The following is a 6265-nucleotide window of genomic DNA, read 5'->3' on the forward strand; positions in this document are numbered from 1 at the left end:
CAGGGAGAATAGAAATAGGCTAAATAAGTGAAACATATTTTTAATAATTGAATAAAATAAATATGTCAAAATAAAAATAACCAGTTGTAAATGGTGTTGATAGGGCACGTCCTTTGATAGCATTAAATGTAAGGGCATGATTTATTTATGTCAAGGAGCAGGGTGGATAGGCAGCTGCATTGTAGTGTTGACAGTTGTGGTGGCAGGAGTCAAGGAGCTTTAAACCTCCTGTGTTTTTTATTCATTGATTGCTTGATTGCCACTATGATTTCGACTTAAAGTGAATAAACAAATTGGTCGGGATGTTTAGAGGTGTAGATCAGGTCGTATATGCCTTTTTTCTCTCTCTCTCTCATGTATGTCTCTCTCTCTAGCGGTTGCGTATGCCACGTGACTCGCGTGTCCGCGCGTGACATATTTTGCACATTATTTTAATTTGTTGTGAGTCTGAAGTGTTTTCAGACAACACAATTAATTTTACCTTTATTCTCGTCATCTAGAAGTTTTTCAAAACACCCGGCAATGCACAACATCTCCCTCCTACTCTCTGGACCAGCCGATAGCTCAACTATCAGGCGAGGGAGGGGCCGAGCGGAGCTCACGGCTCGGCTGAAAGGGTTCGATGCATTTAAAAGCCTGCATTCCCCGGCGTGCGGAACAAAGATAGTTTAATAACGATTATTTTGTTTTCATGATTGAGGGAAGCCGTCATTTCGAAAATGAAATTCAAGTTATTGCCCAGCCCTTCAAGAAGGATGACTTAAATTGGGCTGAATTTGGAGAGGTTATAAATAGCTAGCCTATATTTATTCTCAATCTTTATTATTTTGGCGCTCCTGATTTTCCTTTGGCGCTGGATAAATCCGCTTTGGCGCGCGCCAAAACTTTCTCTATGCAGGAAAAACCCTGCGCCTGCTAAGTGCCTGCATACCCCCCAGAAAGTGGGTAGTTGCGCCCCTGCCTACCTACATCCAGTGGCGGAGCCAGGGGGGGGGGGTGGCCACGGCCACCCCCCGCAGAATCTCGGCCACCCCATTGGCCACCCCAAGCGCCATATCACATCCGTCAATAGTTTTGGCGGCTGTGGAAAAATGCGGAACCTTTCTTACACCGCTAGTACACTGTCGGACCTTTTGGCCGCACGCACACATCATGTAACAGCTCAAGCCTGAATGCCTGTTACTACCATGGTTACTACCATGGGGTTACTACAGACCTGACGCTTCGACTGGCAAGTAAGCGAACCCTTCCATCTCTACTAGTGCGCTCCGCTCTGCCCCGCCCCCGCCTGAACTATTTCGCTTTCAGCGATTGCAGTGCAATGGTTATTCAGCATAAAGTTAAAACAGTCGCTCGCCCAAGACTGATGTTAAACCGAAACACAAAAGCCTTGCGTGAGCAAAGCAGTGATTCACCCAGTGAAACATGGGGTGAGACTGTGACTGTGGGTAACGGTGTCATCACCTTGCCGGTGAGAAAAGCTCTGTGGCTTAACGGCTAAAATGATAACCGGCCGCCGGGGATCTCATGTCCGCTAACGTTGTTCAGGGGAGGCTTCCGCGATCGGATTGCATTTCACGAGCATGAAAACACAGCCATGTAGGCATTGCGAACTGACAGCGCAACAAGAGGAAATGCCTATAGAGTGAGCCGCCTGACTCCCTCCGTTAGTTTCAGTAGGCCTACAGCCGAAAAAAATACAATCACCACCTAAACATGGACATAGTTTAAATAAAGCATCTTGTTTTTATGATCATTAGGGCTTTGATGCAAATTCTGAAGTCTGAACATTTCGGTGGCAGCTGTGGTGTTTGTGAGTTTCAGCAACTCACAAACACATGCTTGCCCATAGGCGTAGATTTGGGGAGGTGGGGCGGGGGGAGGGGGCACAGGGGATGTCCCCCCCCCCATCCCAATAATCAGAAGAGATACATTTTACCCCCTCAAAAAGTAAGAAAGACAACCCTATTCCCCCAAAAGAGGTAAAAATAACAGTTTAGGATGTTGAAACATTGATATATCTCCTAATTGTTAATACATATTCCCATATGATTTCAAAAATTAAAGTGTCATAATAGTTCACACTGCTGCTGTGTCATGAGTAGTGTCCTAAAAAAAATGTTTTGAACAATACAGTAGAGTAAATATTTGAAAGCAATACAGATGCCTGAGAGCCTTACTGCTTTTTATAACATTATATTTACGTCACTGGGAGCCTGTTGTCTTTTCCTTAACAGAAATGTAGACATGTCCACCATAATAATTAAATAGGCTACAGAAGGCATAAATAAGTACATTAAAATTCACCAGAATGCACAAAATGGTATGTTTGAAGTACATTTTTTTCTGGGGGAGTACCCCCAGACCCCCACTTATGTTGAAGCAAAACCAAAGCCCTTGTGCTTGCCACCCAAAAATTATCACTGGCCCCATCCTGGCCACCCCAATGAAAATTTCCTGGCTCCGCCACTGCCTACATCATCAGCGGGCGGGTGGTTGCGCACCTACAAGTAGCAGTACAGTGTGTGGTCGCCAAGGGGAATAAAGCCAGCCACAATATATCGTCGTCCCTCCACTTCTCACTGAATTTGTAATAGCTGGTCATGCATTTCGCTGCGTCGGTCTCTCCTTTCTTGCTTTAGTGCGACCGACTTCAAATTCCGAGAGAGGGGACACACTTTCTTCTTCTTAGTGTCGGACTTTTATATCAGCACAGCAGCTATTTAGAAAGTTGCCTCCTTCTCGTAAAGTCCGGAAGAAAAAAATACATAGACAAACATTAAATATTCCTGCCCCAACAAAATGTAAGACCTTTGAGTAATGTATTTAAGACCAGCAGTTTTTTTTTAATGAATTTAAGACTTTTAAAGGCTTTAATTTTAGATACATGAATTGAAGGATGCGTGAAGTGAGTTGAGTAAAATTTTGCACAGTATTCATATGTTAATATTAGACGCCGGATTAGGGCGAGAAAACATTTGGGGAAAAAAAAATCCAAATTTTCAACAGGACCTATTATACTTTTTCGACTTTTATGACCTATAAACAATGTTATAATGATTTATAGTCATGTTTAACCATAGTTAAGTGTCAAATAATGACTTACATGCATTTAGACGTATTCCTTGCTGACCGTCTGGGGTGGCTGTGCAGAGCGCTAAACACTAGGGCAGCCGGTCGAGAATTCACTTGTTCAAATTTCCGGGATTCGTTACGTAGATAATCTGGATTTTTCCATGTATGATTATGCTGCAACATGCTCAGGCACGCTCCGGCCACCTGCCTGCTCAAATCTGCCAGCGCGCCGCTGAAAGTGTTCCGGAAGGTAACCAATCACAACGGAGTGGGGTTTTCGGGGGGGGCGAGGGGGCGGAGAAGGACGAAGCAGAGTGTGGACAGAGAATGCGGAAATCGCTGAGATGAGAGGAAGAGCTTCCCGAAAATCTACATGGTTTTTTGAGCTGTGATTCGTGTCAGGTTGCTCTATAGGAGTCATCGAATTAAGACCAGAAAAAGTAGTGTAATAGGAGATCTTTAAAGTGTAATACTTGCTGGGATTACATTTTGAAAATGAACAGGAAATATTAAAGGTGCGAACACACTAGGCACTTTACACGCGTACAGACGCGTATAAAATCGGCCGTTTTTCCATAGGGAACCATTGGTTTACGCGCGTACATGGCGCGTATGTGCGCCACTCGCGCTAAAGCAACATTTTAGCCGCGTTAGCCGCGTTTATATACGCAGCTACGCGAGGAGTTTTTTTTTTTACTTTTACTTTTTACGCTCCTACGTGTGACGATTAGCCACGTTGGCCAATCAGCGTTGGGCTTGACCCGACGTCACATACATTGGCACGGTGGGAACAGTGTACACAGAGGCTGAGAAACACGTACCGAGGAGGAAAATGTATTGCGGGCGGCCGGTGCTGTATGAAGCCGCTCGGGGTTAAAAGACGTGGGGAAAGTAAACCAGGAGAATGGACTTCCTGGTTAATTCAGTGAATATGTGTAGCTGTGCTTTAGCCGATAAAACAAGTTAGCGCCGTATAGCATTAGTTAACTCACCCGGTTGTGTGCGGGCGGCCAGCGCCTCATATTATGAACCCAAACATGAAGACTATGTCCGCGGGACTTTCACGACAAGTACACAAAGCACCGGTGTTGATCTACGCCAGCCACGGTCCCCTGTCACGGTCCCCTGTCACAGCCAGGTAGGGTAATTTTGACTACTTGCCTTTATGTTGTGCCGCCGTGCACCGATGCTGCTGTAACTGTGTTTGTTAGCTGCCGTGAATATGCAATGCTGTTTTAATGCTAGGCTATTTGTGCTGTTCAGTTTGCCTTTTGGCACAGTTGTTGGCCGTGTTGTTGTTGTTTTTGTGCGGACATGCACGCTGTTGTGTCGGGTCGGGTCTGATCGCAGCCATGGTTGATTAGGGAAATACAATATCGGGAGGGAGACTAGGCACGTTACGCGTGTATAACCATTTTTGACACAAAATGATCAAGCAACATTTTAGCTGCGTTAAGCACGTAAATCTTACGCGTGTTAAGTGCCTAGTCTGTTCGCACCTTAACAATAGCAGGCTACAGTAGGAAATTCAGAGCTGTGATGTTGCAGCACCAGCTGAGTGGAAAGCAGCTTGGAAAGATAGGCCTACATTTTTTGTACATCTTTAGACTTACTTTCAAAATATATCGAAGTTTACTATCAATGTCATGTTAAAAAACAAACAAGACAAAAACAAAACATTTTACATTTATAATGAAAAGAACATGCTGGCAAATATTGCAATAGCATGATCTCACCGGACCTAGACTTATACAGGCCATCGGCAAATACCAACTCTAGCTTTCTGTTTTTTTCCCCTAAAAGTTGACAACATTTACATTAGAGAATATTTGACTTTAATGTCTAAAATTTCCCCCTTCTCCTGGAGCCCTTTTTTCTGTAACAGTGGCCCCAATTAGACCTACTTAATAAATGCATTCAGTCAGAGTTTATAACATTTTCTAACAAACGTTAGTTGATATGTAAACAAGCCCAATAACTTATATAATACATAAAAAAGCCCGAAATAGACCCATCCTTGCCCCCCCTCCTCCCATTTCCCCCTTTTACACAGGCTGTGAAGGGGGTTAACCTTCCTGGCCAACGCCATGTACAGGTCCTTCTCATATAATTAGCATATTGTGATAAAGTTGATTATTTTCCATAATGTAATGATAATAATTGAACTTTCATATATTTTAGATTCATTGCACACCAACTGAAATATTTCAGGTCTTTTGTTGTTTTAATACTGATGATTTTGGCATACAGCTCATGAAAACCCCAAATTCCTATCTAAAAAAATTAGCATATCATGAAAAGGTACTCTAAACGAGCTCTTAACCTAATCATCTGAATCAACTAACACCTGCAAAAGATTCCTGAGGCTTTTAAAAACTCCCAGCCTGGTTCATTACTCAAAACTGCAATCATGGGTAAGACTGCCGACCTGACTGCTGTCCAGGAGGCCATCATTGACACCCTCAAGCAAGAGGGGAAGACACAGAAAGAAATTTCTGAGCGAATAGGCTGTTCCCAGAGTGCTGTATCAAGGCACCTCAGTGGGAAGTCTGTGGGAAGGAAAAAGTGTGGCAGAAAATGCTGCGCAACCAGAAGAGGTGACCGGACCCCGAGGAGGATTGTGGAGAAGGGCCGATTCCAGACCTTGGGGGACCTGCGGAAGCAGTGGACTGAGTCTGGAGTAGAAACATCCAGAGCCACCGTGCACAGGCGTGTGCAGGAAATGGGCTACAGGTGCCGCATTCCCCAGGTCAAGCCACTTTTGAACCAGAAACAGCGGCAGAAGCGCCTGACCTGGGCTACAGAGAAGCAGCACTGGACTGTTGCTCAGTGGTCCAAAGTACTTTTTTCGGATGAAAGCTAATTTTGCATGTCATTCGGAAATGAAGGTGCCAGAGTCTGGAGGAAGACTGGGGAGAAGGAAATGCCAAAATGCCTGAAGTCCAGTGTGAAGTACCCAGTCAGTGATGGTCTGGGGTGCCATGTCAGCTGCTGGTGTTGGTCCACTGTGTTTTATCAAAGGCAGGGTCAATGCAGCCAGCTATCAGGAGATTTTGGAGCACTTCATGCTTCCATCTGCTGAAAAGCTTTATGGAGATGAAGATTTCATTTTTCAACAAGACCTGGCACCTGCTCACAGTGCCATAACCACTGGTAAATGGTTTACTGACCATGGTATTACTGTGCTCAA

The sequence above is a fragment of the Ammodytes marinus genome (assembly GCF_949987685.1).
Source record: "Ammodytes marinus genome assembly, chromosome: 13".
In the NCBI taxonomy this organism is placed as follows: domain Eukaryota; kingdom Metazoa; phylum Chordata; class Actinopteri; order Uranoscopiformes; family Ammodytidae; genus Ammodytes; species Ammodytes marinus.